The sequence below is a fragment of the Lissotriton helveticus genome, chromosome 7 (assembly GCF_964261635.1).
Source record: "Lissotriton helveticus chromosome 7, aLisHel1.1, whole genome shotgun sequence".
In the NCBI taxonomy this organism is placed as follows: Eukaryota; Metazoa; Chordata; class Amphibia; order Caudata; family Salamandridae; genus Lissotriton; species Lissotriton helveticus.
Window position 1 is genome coordinate 1,379,218,216 of NC_136068.1, and position 14,726 is coordinate 1,379,232,941.

General features: G+C 47.7%; 1 long non-coding RNA gene across 1 annotated transcript in view; it reads left to right on the forward strand.

Annotated features, from left to right (window-relative positions):
* Nucleotides 1-6,244: 6,244 nt before the first annotated feature.
* Nucleotides 6,245-14,726, forward strand: part of LOC144767421 (uncharacterized) — a 61,703-nt gene continuing 53,221 nt past the window's right edge. Inside the window, exon 1 of the long non-coding RNA XR_013598193.1 lies at nucleotides 6,245-6,360. This is a non-coding gene — a long non-coding RNA (uncharacterized LOC144767421). The remainder of the gene's footprint in view (nucleotides 6,361-14,726) is intronic.

The window sequence follows — 14,726 nt, forward strand, 5'->3', positions numbered from 1 at the left end:
TTGCGCCCCAGATGAGACGGATTCCTCATGATTGATGGGCCCCTGCTGCGCCGGCCAAGGCAGGAAGTTGCCTGCCTCCACAGCCCCCGCTTTCTCGGCGTTCGCCTCGCAGGTGGTGCTTCTCTCCACGGCCAGGAGCAGCCGTGCACATTTTTTCTCCAACGAGTCTCCTGCAGCTTGAAAGAGCACACGGACATCCAGGTAAGTGTCAGAACACTTTATTGCCAAAATGAGGAATACATTTCATCCGTAATTGCATCCCTTGAGCCAACGCGTTTCGAAGCTGTCCGCTTCTTCTTCTTGGGCTTACGATGCAAAGCTGATTAGCAGTTCTCAGTCATTTCCCATGATTCATTGCGTTTTGTAACGAACGAATCCCGTTTCTGCTGTAGTAGCTTTCAGGTATTTTGGGACTTGTAGTTTTCTGTCTGCTTCTAGTTATGACCTTTAGTGGGTTCTTCAATGCACCATACATTATAAAGGGGTTCGGAGGCTCTGTCTGAAACCTCTACATGAAAGGCACTCCATTGCGCCCCAGATGAGACGGATTCCTCATGATTGATGGGCCCCTGCTGCGCCGGCCAAGGCAGGAAGTTGCCTGCCTCCACAGCCCCCGCTTTCTCGGCGTTCGCCTCGCAGGTGGTGCTTCTCTCCACGGCCAGGAGCAGCCGTGCACATTTTTTCTCCAACGAGTCTCCTGCAGCTTGAAAGAGCACACGGACATCCAGGTAAGTGTCAGAACACTTTATTGCCAAAATGAGGAATACATTTCATCCGTAATTGCATCCCTTGAGCCAACGCGTTTCGAAGCTGTCCGCTTCTTCTTCTTGGGCTTACGATGCAAAGCTGATTAGCAGTTCTCAGTCATTTCCCATGATTCATTGCGTTTTGTAACGAACGAATCCCGTTTCTGCTGTAGTAGCTTTCAGGTATTTTGGGACTTGTAGTTTTCTGTCTGCTTCTAGTTATGACCTTTAGTGGGTTCTTCAATGCACCATACATTATAAAGGGGTTCGGAGGCTCTGTCTGAAACCTCTACATGAAAGGCACTCCATTGCGCCCCAGATGAGACGGATTCCTCATGATTGATGGGCCCCTGCTGCGCCGGCCAAGGCAGGAAGTTGCCTGCCTCCACAGCCCCCGCTTTCTCGGCGTTCGCCTCGCAGGTGGTGCTTCTCTCCACGGCCAGGAGCAGCCGTGCACATTTTTTCTCCAACGAGGCAGAAGGGATGCAATTACGGATGAAATATATTCCTCATTTTGGCAATAAAGTGTTCTGACACTTACCTGGTTGTCCGTGTGCTCTTTCAAGCTGCAGGAGACTCGTTGGAGGAAAATATATATATATATATATATATATATATATATATATATATTGTAACGCAAAATGCCTGAGCATTTAAGGGGCACACTGCGGGGCTCTGCCTTGCGGGCTTGTTCGTTCCAGCACACGTCTTCACACTGCATATTGTTTCTTGCCCGACGCGTTTCTGGGGGAACCTCCCCCCCTCCTCAGGGGCTGCTTCCATCAGACGCCCGAAGGTGCATCATTTGTTTTCTTGACCTTTTGTTATCACAAGTCTCAAGGTAGGCGTGTTTTTATCATCTTGCGTAATACCCAGCATTGTGGGACTTGTAGTCACTGTGATGATGCACATATTTGTGTAGACTTTTTAGTGAAGTCGAGGGTCTGGGATCCATCTTGCTTTCAATTATTACCTATAGTAGGCTGCCTGTGTGTTTTGGTGCGCTGCATGTATCATAACGAGTCCTGCGCTCATACTGCTTCCAAGTAGTTTGGAGACACGAGCTTCATCCAGCCGCTCGTTAGTTCCGGTTGGCCGGCGATGGTGCTCCCTCCACGGCCAGGCTGCCGTGTTGTAAATTGTAGAGCCCCGCAGTGTGCCCCTTAAATGCTCAGGCATTTTGCGTTACAATATATATATATATATATATATATATATAGATATATGGTACAAAACGTCTTCTTAGCCACTTGAAACAAGACGAGGCAAACCCAAATTTGGTGCAGTTTTGTAGTTATATTAATGCCTGACACCAACAATCGCCATGACACGCGTCAGCCCAGAAGGGCCTTGAACACATGACACTTTTGAGAAGAAGGAGTGCAAATTTAAAGCAAACGTATGCCGAAAAAAAACACTAATTGATAGTAAACATAGAAGACATACTGTCGACTTTCTAAATCGCGAGTACTTGGAGATTCCAAACAGAATAATTTACTGTATAATACAATATCAGAGCATCAAGTATATATATGACGATATTAACATAGTAGCAGCATATAGAATAAAAAGACCATAAATAAATATATAGACTTTAAAATTCAATAAATAATTACCTTAATGCTGTTAAAAAATTATATATACAATTGCTCTTTGGTATTCTGTTAATTGCTATTAGATTATGGGATTGTGTATCCTAACAACCCCTGATCAACTAAGCGACATATTGGAGACAACCATGATACAGCCCAAGTGGGCAAATTTGGGTAGCCACATACATTGATCTTATAAATATGGGCAAAATTTCGCGAATAAATTCAATAGTTTCATAGCATACTGTGCAAACCAAGTGTTAAAAAGATAAAGATGTAGCAGTGACAATTTGTAGAAAAGTTAAAAGATCTCTTTGAGTCGGAGAAGCAGCTAGCAATATTAATACATTGACAATATTTAAAGGTAAGTAAAGCATTCATCACTGGCATTCAAACCGTTTGGTGCTTTGCAGTCGAGTAGAAGAATGTGTCTAGTTTCTAATTTACGGAGGAGTGCCGCGCAGTCACCCCCTCTCCTAATTGGAGGAACACAATCGATCACAAAGTATTTGAGGTCAGCAGAATTCTTTTTGTGGCATTCACCAAAGTGTCTCGCGACTGGATACGCGGTGTCGCCGTTGGTAATGGCGCGCAGGTGCTGGAGTATCCTCTTGTCTGCCGGCAGTTTCGTGCTGCCAACATAGCGCAGCCCACATGGGCACTCCAGCACGTACACCATGTACTCAGTCTTACAAGTTAGCTTTTTGGAGATGCGTACAGGTCTGTCAGTAAAAGGAGAATGGTACTCGGTTTTGCTAATTCCATTTTTACATGCTTAGCATACCGAGCACCTTAAAAATCCTTTGCTGCTAGTTAACCATAAATTTGATGACCTGATCTCGGGACTACTGGATACCAGACAGTTGCTCATTGATCTAGCTTTCTTATACGTATTGTTGGGAGAGCGTGATAAATCTTGTCCCAATATTGGATCACTGGAATCAGTGCCCAATTCTTTTAAACAATTTTGCGAATAGCTAGATGTTGGCTACTATATGTGAGGATCAGCCTTGTTTCGCCATCAGAATTGCTGGGAAGACGTTGGCTACCTGTCAACAGTTGTGCTCTATTCAGCACAGTGGCTCTACTCATGGCCTTGTCGAGAATGTTGGATTGGTAGCCTCTTTTCAAAAATCTAGCCCTGCATTCATTCTGTGCTAGTCTGCATTCCTTTTCTGTACTGCATATTCGTCTAATACGGAGCATTTCTCCATAAGGAATACTCCGTATTAGATGAGCAGGATGGTGGCTGGATGCGTGTAGCACCGCATTGCCGGCTGTAGGCTTTCTAAATAGTCTGGTTTCCAGTTTGTCATTTGCAATAAAGATCTCTACATCCAAAAAACAAATTGTATTTGTGCTAATTTGGCTGGTGAAACCCAAGTTCAAGTTATTGTTATTAAGCGTGCTTATGAACTCATTAGCCTCAATTTCAGAACAATTCCATATGACTAGAAGGTCGTCAATATACCTTAGCCATCTGACTACCTTTGTTCACATTGTGGCCAGATGGAGGGGCAAGAGGACCTGTTCCTCCCAGTAACCCATATGGAGACAGGCATAACTGGGAGAAAAACAGGCCCCCATAGCCACACCTCGCACCTGATGGAGTACTTGGTTGGAAAACAAAAAGAAGTTGTTATGCAAACAAAGATCAATCATTGACAATAGCATCATGTTGTGATCATGCAGACATGTGGGTCTAGAACTCAAATAATGTTGTACAGCGTGTAGTCCATCCCTATGATGTATGGAAGTGTAAAGGGACGATACATCCAGGGAAATCAATAGGTAACCGGATTGCCATTCAATATCCGACAATTTATTTAATAGGTCACCCGTATCAAGAACAAATGAAGGTAGTTCTTTAACAAAATCCTGGAGAAAGAAATCCACGTATTTACTCAAGTTCTCTAGGATGCTGTTGCGGGCCGAGATTATTGGACGGCCTGGGGGCTTGCAGTTATTTTTGTGGATTTTGGGAATAAAATAAGCTACGGGCATCACTGGATTCTCCTTCCTAAGGAATTTGAATTCATCCATAGTTATGAGTTCCAGACTCCTCCATGCCATAAGTTTAGTGTATATATAACTCCATGCCTGTTTCACTTCATTCATGGAGACTCTCTTGTAACACTCTCTGTCGTTTAATTGTCCCAAAGCCTCTTCCATGTAAAGTTGTTTTGGCCAAAGTACCACATTCCCACCCTTGTCGGACTGGCGAACAATGATATTGGTGTTGTAATGCACTTTCTTGACCAAGTCATGGTATGCTTTATCACGATAGCAGTGTCTTGTATTGCTTTTAGTTTGCTTGTGATGTAATTCTTTTAGCTCAAGAGAGACTTTATCGTGAAATGCGTCATTATTGTCTCGCAGCATCAGTGGGCAAAACGTGGATTTTGGTTTAAAGGGTGTCAATGCTGTAATTACATGTTGTCCTGTGTCTAGATTCGCCGCAGGTACTGTGTTGTAATTTTGTATTAATAAAATTGCTTGCGATAATTCCGAATTACCCGTTGTTAATTGAGGCGAGTTTTGAGTCAGAGGTTGAGACACCAGCACAGTGGTGGGTTTATGTGTTGCGTGATATTTGCGCAGTTTTATAGTTTCCTGTTGTACTTAAAGAAATCAATTCGGGTATTCGCATAGTCAAAATTACTCTTCGCACTGTATGACAGTCCCAAAGACAAAATATTAGTTTCCTTACTAGTGAGCTTTATCTCAGTTAAATTAATTACTGTTTGTGCATCACTGACAAATGGACTTAATTGCGTTTACATTGTTTTTTCTTCTTGTTGGGAGGCTTTGTTTTGTTGTTTGCGCTTTCTGTTGCATCGCCTCCTTGCGCACCGCTTCCTGTTGGCATTTTGCTTGTATTCACATTTCGTGCACTCGAACACAGACTTTGTTTTCGATCTTGGTGCACCACTTCGAGTTCCTGGGCCAAGGTAAATTTGCAAAACCCCAATCGGCGTACTCTAGTTTGTTCGTTGTCAGACTCACTATCAACATTTGAACTTGCTTCCGATAATGAGGACAATTCAGGGGCCTTCCTATTAGTCTGGTCCATTGGAGCATTTGGAACTTTCTTATTAGCCTTTATACTGTCGTACTTTTTAGCGAAAGTAAAAATTTGTCCGTGCTTGTAATCGAGGCGGTTGCGTTGAAATTTGTAAGTTTTGCATTTCTTTATTATCTCTTCCTCCCGTTTTAACCACGCCACCATGTCTTCCCGATATTTCGTGATAAGCGTGGAAGGGGGAAGCTTGTCGATTTCACTGCTGAGAGTGTCAATTTCTTTTTGCAAAGTTTCCCTGTCACTGTCGGCATATTTAACTAGTATTTCAACCAAATATCGAGATGACTGCAGGTTTCTTTCTGCCCATTCTGCAAACATTCGTGGGTCCGGATTTTCATATGACGGTGCCAACATTATCCTCAGTCCCCGCGGAATTCTCCCCACCTCTAAATATCGAGTAAGGGAACGGTGTTCCCACCATTTAGCCTGTTCTGACTTGCTGGCCTTTTCTAATGCTTTAAACAGCTCTTTTAACTTGGGTTGAGGTTCTTGCTGACTGACTGTCAAAGAACTTGACGCAGTTTCCCCGGCCGGGGAATCTGCAAACATATCACTAGCTGCTTCTTCTCGGCTTCTCAGCGTGTCAGCGGTCATGGTATCAATAAATGGGCTTGGTCGTACTCACATTCAGATTCGTTCGATGATAAATATCTTTGTTACGATCTTGCACACTCCACATGGGAAAATCAGCGGGACACCTGTAGCAACGGGTGGTTTGCGGCATCGTCCCCATCCTCAGTCAGCCGACCTCCGACCTGGAACTGCTCTGTAACTCTTCCCAATCACAGGATGTACTTCCGCTTTTCCCGGGGCAACCGCAGCTACTCCTCACAAGGAGAAACAAGTAGATTCCGCAAAACGAAATCGAAGCTTCCTGCCGCAGGCCCGGAACGTGGAGGGGTTATGCCAATTCGGGGAAGCAATACCGAAATATCATAAGGTACAAATCGTCTTCTTAGCCACTTGAAACAAGACGAGGCAAACCCACATTTGGTGCAGTTTTGTAGTTTTATTAATGCCCGACACCAACAACCGCCATGACGCGTTTCAGCCTGAGAAGGGCCTTGTCCCAGGACACCCCCGCGCCGCACGGCCACTAGCTGTGTGTGTGCCCCTCGCCCTCTGCTGCCTGCAGCCTCGTTGGGACTGCCTCTCTGCTCCCAGACCCTCCACGGTATCTCTCGAGCGTGTGTTGCGCCAAATCTGTAAATTCTGTGTTTAACCTTGTTTTTTTCCTTTAATAACTGCTTGTTTGCCTTCCTGTATTCTGCCACTGCCAGGCTTCGTTGCTGTTTCTGTCCCCCTGTGCCCACCCCACTCCCCGCTTCCCGCCTCCGTCCAATCGGCCACGCCCCCTTTTGTTTTGTGCCCTCCCCGCTCCCGCCTCCCAGCTGCTCCTCCCTCCATCCCACTTGGCCATAAAGGGCGACCGCGCGGCGCAGGTGAGTGTGACCTGTCCCAGGACACCCCCGCGCCCTACGGCCACCAGCTGTGTGTGTGCCCCTCGCCCACTGCTGCCCGCAGCCTCGTTGGGACTGCCTCTCTGCTCCCAGACCCTCCGCAGTATCTCTCGAGCATGTGTTGCGCCAAATCTGTAAATTCTGTGTTTAACCTTGTTTTTCTCCTTTAATAACTGCTTGTTTGCCTTCCTGTATTCTGCCACTGCCAGGCTTCGTTGCTGTTTCTGTCCCCCTGTGCCCGCCCCGCTCCCCGCTTCCCGCCGCCGTCCAATCGGCCACGCCCCCTTTTGTTTTGTGCCCTCCCCGCTCCCGCCTCCCAGCTGCTCCTCCCTCCCTCCCTCCCACTTGGCCATAAATGGCGACCGCGCGGCGCAGTTGAGGGTGACCTGTCCCAGGACACCCCCGCGCCGCACGGCCACCAGCTGTGTGTGTGCCCCTCGCCCTCTGCTGCCCGCAGCCTCGTTGGGACTGCCTCTCTGCTCCCAGACCCTCCGCAGTATCTCTCGAGCGTGTGTTGCGCCAAATCTGTAAATTCTGTGTTTAACCTTGTTTTTTTCCTTTAATAACTGCTTGTTTGCCTTCCTGTATTCTTCCACTGCCAGGCTTCATTGCTGTTTCTGTCCCCCTGTGCCCGCCCCGCTCCCCGCTTCCCGCCGCCGTCCAATCGGCCACGCCCCCTTTTGTTTTGTGCCCTCCCCGCTCCCGCCTCCCAGCTGCTCCTCCCTCCCTCCCACTTCGCCATAAATGGCGACCGCGGGTACGCGCAGCGGTCAAGCGCAGCGGGCGTGCCGATTGTGCACCGAAGGCGCGCCAAAGGTAAGCCCATCTGCGCCCGTTCGCGCCTGGACCGCGCCCAGCGCCAGAACCCCTGGCCCCCACCGACGCAAGACGACCCAACAGATCTACAACGCCGCCGCCCTCAACGCACTCAATGCCGGCCGGAACCCCGCCTGCTGCCGGGCCGCCCCGAAACGCTTCCACGGACCCTTCACCTGCACAACCTGCAAGTTTACCTGCCTCCGAACATGCACCGCGCCCGCCAAGCCAAACCCCATCAGCGACCTCAAGTGCATCCTGTTCAACACCCGCTCTGTCCACAGACACGCCGTCGAACTCTGGAACCTGCTCGACACTACATCACCAGACGTCGCCTTCCTCACTGAAACATGGATGAACGCCTCCTCAGCCCCCGACATCACCATCGCCATCCCGGATGGATACAAGATCATCAGGAAGGACCGCATCCACCAGACGGGAGGAGGCATCGCCATCGTCCACAAGAACACCATCCGCATCACGACCGACGCCGATGACACCTACACCGCCGCCGAACACCTCCACTTCCAGATCCACACCGACCCAAAGACGACCCTCAGAGGAACCCTCCTCTACAGACCCCCGGGACCACGCATACAATTCAGCGAAGACATCACGGACTCCATCAGCCCACACGCCCTCCCCTCCGCCGACTACATCCTTCTAGGGGACCTCAACTTCCACCTGGAGAACAACAAGGACCGCAACACCATCACCCTGTTGGACAACCTCGCCAACCTCGGACTCAAGCAACTGGTCAACACCCCCACCCACTACGCCATCCACACGCTCGACCCCGTCTTTTCATCCAGCAAGCACATCGCCTTCAGCCACTCCACCGGACTTCACTGGACCAACCACAGCTGCGTCCACTTCAGCTTCAGAAAAACCAGCACCCACCACCACCCGCAACAGGTTCCTCACAGGAGCTGGAGCAAGATCACCGCCGACCAGCTCACCGCCTCCCTCAGCCAGAACCCACCTGCCAGCACACCAGACCCCAACGAAGCAACCCGCAACTTCACGGAATGGCTGACCGCCTGCGCCGACAACCTCGCACCACTGAAGAACCCCCCAGCAAACCCAGAAGCAAGAAGGCCCCCTGGTTCACCGATGAACTCAAGGACTCCAAGAAGACCTACCGCACCCTCGAGAAAGCCTGGCTCCTCGACCGGACCACTGACAACATGACCGCCCTCAAACACGAGACCCGCAAGCACCACCAGCTCATCCGCACCACCAAGAAGAAATCACTGAAGGATCGACTGGACAACAACGCCCACGACAGCAAGGAACTCTTCAGCATCGTCAAGGAGTTCTCCAACCCCAGAACCGGCAACAACGACATCACCCCCTCACAAGATCTCTGCGACTCCCTCGCCTCGTTCTTCCACCGCAAGATTGCCGACATCCACAACAACTTCGGCACACCATCCTCGCACCCAACCGTCGAACCAACGCACCCCACTGCCACCCTCCGCACCTGGACCGCAGTGACCACCGAAGACACAGCCCGCACGATGAACACCATCCACTCCGGATCTCCGACTGACCCCTGCCCCCACCACATCTTCAACAAGGCCGACTCCACCATCGCACCCCAACTCCGAGACGTCATCAACACCTCCTTCGACACCGCCACCTTCCCGGAGAGCTGGAAGCATGCCGAGCTCAGCGCCCTACTGAAGAAACCAACAGCGGACCCCACCGACCTCAAGAACTTCCGCCCCATCTCGCTCCCCCTTTTCCTGCCAAAGTCATCGAGAAGATCGCCAATAGACAGCTGGCCGCCTTCCTCGAGACGAATGGATCCCTCGACCCCTCTCAGTCCGGTTTCAGAGCCAACCACAGCACCGAGACCGCCCTCATCGCAGCCACCGACGACATCCGAGCCCTTCTTGACAACGGGGAAACAGTGCCACTCATCCTCCTGGACCTCTCCGCCGCGTTCGACACTTGTCTGCCACCGCACCCTAGTCCAGCGCCTCAGCAACACCGGCATCCAAGAGAAGGCACTGGAGTGGATCATCTCGTTCCTAGCTGGAAGAACACAGAGAGTCCGCCTCCCCCCGTTTCGTTCCGAGGCCACCGAAGTCATCTGCGGCATCCCGCAAGGATCATCACTCAGCCCCACCCTCTTCAACGTCTACATGAGACCCCTCGCAGCCATCGCACGCCGACACAACCTCAACATCATCTCCTACGCCGACGACACCCAGCTGATCCTCTCCCTCACCAGAGACCCCGACACCGCCAGAACCAGCCTCCACGAAGGGATGAAACACGTAGCCGAGTGGATGAAGAACAGCCACTTGAAACTGAACTCAGACAAGACGGAAGTCCTCATCCTTGGACCATCACCCTCCGCCTGGGATGACTCCTGGTGGCCCCCTGCCCTGGGCACCGCCCCCAAGCCGACAGACCACGCACGCAACCTGGGCTTCATCCTGGACTCCTCCCTCTCCATGACCAGACAAGTCAACGCCGTCTCCTCTTCATGCTTTCACACCCTCCACATGCTCCGCAAGATCTTCCGATGGATCCCGATCGAAACCAGGAAGACGGTCACCCAGGCCCTCGTCACCAGCCGGCTGGACTACGGAAACACCCTCTATGCCGGAACCACAGCCAAGCTACAGAAAAGACTACAACGCATCCAGAATGCCTCCGCCCGACTCATCCTAGACATCCCTCGATGCAGCCACATCTTCGGCCACCTGAGGAACCTGCACTGGCTCCCCGTCAACAAGAGGATCACGTTCAGGCTCCTCACCCACGCACACAAGTCTCTCCACAACCTGGGCCCCAAGTACCTCAACGACCGCCTGACCTTACACACGGCCACCCGCCAGCTACGATCCGCTAGCCTCGCCCTCGCCGCCGTACCACGCATCCGAAGAGCCACCGCCGGAGGCAGATCCTTTTCCTACCTGGCGGCCAAGACATGGAAATCCCTCCCCATCCACCTTCGGCTGACCCAGGACCACCTCGCCTTCAGGAGACAACTCAAGACCTGGCTTGTTCAAACAGTAGCGGCCCCCTTCCCCCAAGTGCCTTGAGACCCTTCCGGGTGAGTAGCGCGCTATACAAGTAATATGATTGATTGATTGATTGATCACATGACACTTCTGAGAAGGAGTGTAAATATATATATATATATATATATTTATTTATTTATTTATTTATTTAAACCACCAAATGACCACTCAACTGCCGAACTCCATTGAATGGGTGCTTCCGACGTGATAGTGATCAATTCACGTATTAATATTAACAAACAAATCCCTCAGGAACGGACCACTCATGGGTAAGTAGCAGCTTTATTCATATCTTTTGCCAGACGCGTTTCGGCAGGAAATGCCTTTTTCAATGGCGATAATAAATGCGGGACATTAAACCATTTTGCTCTTAAAATAGGGGCTGACATGCTATTTTACAATTATGCGGAGTCTCTCGCTGCCATCACCCTAGATGCAGAAAAGGCATTTGATAGAGTCTATTGGCATTTCATGTTCAGAGTACTGACGTGGTTTGGTTTTGGCCCGAAAATTATTTTCTTGATTTTCTTGCTCTACTCAAATCTTAAGGCGGCCATTTTTGTTAATGGTCTCATTCATCCTATTTCGCTCTGCATAGAGGAGTGAGACACGGGTGCCCCTTGTAGCCTTTCCTCTTTAATTTGGCATTGGAACCTTTCCTGTCTAGAATTAGACAAAATCAATCTATTACTGGCTTTGTCTTAATTTAAATGACCTACAAATTAAACTGGCAGCTTATGCTGACGATGTTCTTTTGTGTCTTTCTCAGCCTCATCTTACCCTCACTGCTTTTTTGTAGGAAGTTCAATCCTTTACAAAAGTCTTGGTTATAAATTAAATAATGATAGAGTGAAATTTTACCCCTAACTAAATATACTTTTAAAGCTGACTTTTCAATCTCCAACTTGACTTGGTGTCCTCAGCAGATCAAATACCTTGGTTTGTGGTTTACCCCGTTCAATAAATCTTCAAGTACCCCAAATTTTGATAAATGCATAGATAAGTTGACTACCCTCACAACTAAATGGCATCCCCTATATCTCTCGTGGTGGGGACGCCTTGACACCATCAAAATGATGTTAACTCCTATTGTTCTTTACATCATCTCTAACATCCCCGTATCCATACCGATAAGATTATTTCATAAAATGTATTCTATACTCATATCCTTTTTGTGACTAAATGAAAAAACCCAGAATGTCTTTATTAAAGTTATCACGCCCAACATCTGAAGGTGGTGTTAATTTCCCAGACTTCACCAGATACCACAAAGTCTTCCTACTAAGACACCTATCCAAATGGATATCTGACTCACCTCTTGCCTTTCCATTATGGATTGACCTAGAGAGATACTTTCTTTCTCCCTTTCCATTTCAAGAATTGATGTCTTTCACTCGCAAACCACAGATACGCTGTTCACCTATTATTAATCATTCCTGCATGGCATGGAATTTTCTCCTTCCTTCTGTGTCTTACGATATTGATTAATTCCTCTCTTCAACCATTTGGCATAATAGATACATGTGCATCAAAACTAAACCCATCTACTGAAAAACATGGAGAGACAAGGGTATAATATGGGTGCACCAATTGTTTGATAACGATACCTTCCTTACTTTTTCCACCCCATGTTCTCTTTTCCAGTTGCCTTCCTATTTTCTAAATGCATTTTAGCCCTACACACTGCTATTTTAGAGTCATATTCCTATTTCAGATCCCTGCCCCCTTCCTTCTCCACCACCAGACTCTACTTGGCTTAGCATACTTCGCAACACATCAAAAGCCTCTACTTTTTTCCTTCGCCTATCACAATCTTCCATTGACAAGAACAAAACAAGCACAGAACTCTCTTAGGAAACCGACCTAGACACACATTGGCCTATTCCCTTATGGGATAAGATTTGGTTGAAAATTAGGAAATCCTCTAGAGCAGCCACTGCTATACAAACCCTTTTTTCATTTATAACAGACTCCTTCTCTCACATTTATTTACATAAGATGCATCCCGAAATTCCTGACACTTGCTGGTCTTGTTCTTTTATGCACGCTGATTTGAAGCATTTATTATTTTCATGCCCTCAGGTCGTACACTTTTGGACTAAAGTTTGGACACAAATAAACTCAATCTTTCATGCCAAAGTTCCACTGACCCCTGGTAATATCTTTCTGGGTTCCTCTCCACTGGTTGGGATATACGGGCAGCTCAACTACCAATTATTGATTTGCTTTTGGCAGAAGCATTCCAACAGATAACAAAAAATTGGAAATGTGCTTCCAAACTCTCATACATAACTTGGTGGTATTCTGTCTACCACAAATACAGACTAGACACAACCTTTACATTTCCTATGTCTCTTGCCAAAAAACTACAACAATTATGGTCTCCCATTATGCAATTTTTGGATGATAGTGCTATAAAATCCTTTGCCCCTGTTCTTTTTTACAGAAAGTTGTTAAGCCTCCTTGAATTTCATTACAATGTGTGTATTATTACTTACTGTATTACCCAGCTATACTAATTTTAGTTTCATATTTTATAGTGTTCAAGCCTTGCTTTTCATTCTCCAATTGCAGCCATCAGTATGAGTTTACGTGTTAAGTTAGCACTTATATTGTTATCAATTCTCTACTGGCTGTAATTTTTAATGTTATGTTTTGTGATACATTGTTGTTATTTCTCTCTTTATATTTAATAGACCCATCCTTTGAAACTTAAAAAAAAAAGAATTGCCACAGTTTGCCCTTCCAAGTGAATTGCAGGTATTTTTGATGGGGTTGTCAAATTGGTATAATCAAGTATGCATCCTTTAGATCTAGTCGTGTTAGCCAGTCCCGTTTTCATAATATATCTCTTAGGAGATGTACTCCATGTATTTTGAAGTAATGGTAGCACACCCATTCCTCCAGTTCTTTTAGATGTATTACTGGTCTCATCCCTTTGTCTTCTTTTCCACTAAAAAGATGTTGCTGATGAAACCTAGTCTGTCTCCTCTCGAATTGCCCCATTGGTCAATAGGTCCTCTACCTCCTCTGAAACTAGGATTGGGTCTTTTCTGAGAGAATATAATTTCCAAAGGGATTTTCCTTTGTATTGGTGTGTCTATGAATTCTATCTTGTACACCTTTACTGTCTCTAGAAACCATGGGTCCTGACTCACCAAATTTAAATTCCCAGAGAATTGGGCTAGTCTGCCTCTCACCTTAAAAGGGGTATCTCAAGGGTCTTTCGTATCTTCTATTTGCTGCAAAGCTCCCTTGTCTCCACTCTCCTCTGAAGCCTCTCCTACAGAACCTCTGTTTCTGGGATAGAAGGCTGGATTGAAGCATGGTTTTCAAAATCTTGTACCACGTCCCAGGTAGGGTCTAGAGAAGCCTTGGCCACAGCCGGGAACCAACCCGGTGTTCTCCCAGCCCTGCCAAAAAATCTCTTACAAGACTTTCTTAATGTCTTTCTGGGACTTTTGAATGGAACTGAATGCTCCCATGTATTTTGCCATGTCTCGAATAAAGTCGTCCCAAAGAGTAGGCTCGGGCACCTCCTTCTTTAGTGGCCAGTTCCACTAGCTTGGGGTCTATATTCAAAAGAATGCTCTTTCTTCTCTCGTTGGATAGAGGAGTGTTCGCGTTTCCCAGAAGGCAATCACTCTTTGAGCCCATTGGCGTGATTCTTTGTGGTCAATGATTGCATCTTTCAGGTAGGCTGCCTCAGCCATCTCAAACATTTTAGTTAGAGGTCCCGTGATATCTAGTAACTGGTCCTGGCAGGACTTTACCATTTTTCAGACCTTTTCTAGGGTCTTTCACCTCCTTTGGTGAAGGATGCCACTCCCTTAGCATCTAGGTCTGGTGTTGGCGCAACCTTATCTGGGAGGGAGAAAAAATGCAGCTACGCGAACTTTACGTCCGTTTCATTTACTTTCTGCGGACATGCTATCCGAGGCTCTCATCTCCTTTCCTTGCCCTCTCTTGGGAAGTTTGGAGGAGAATCTTGT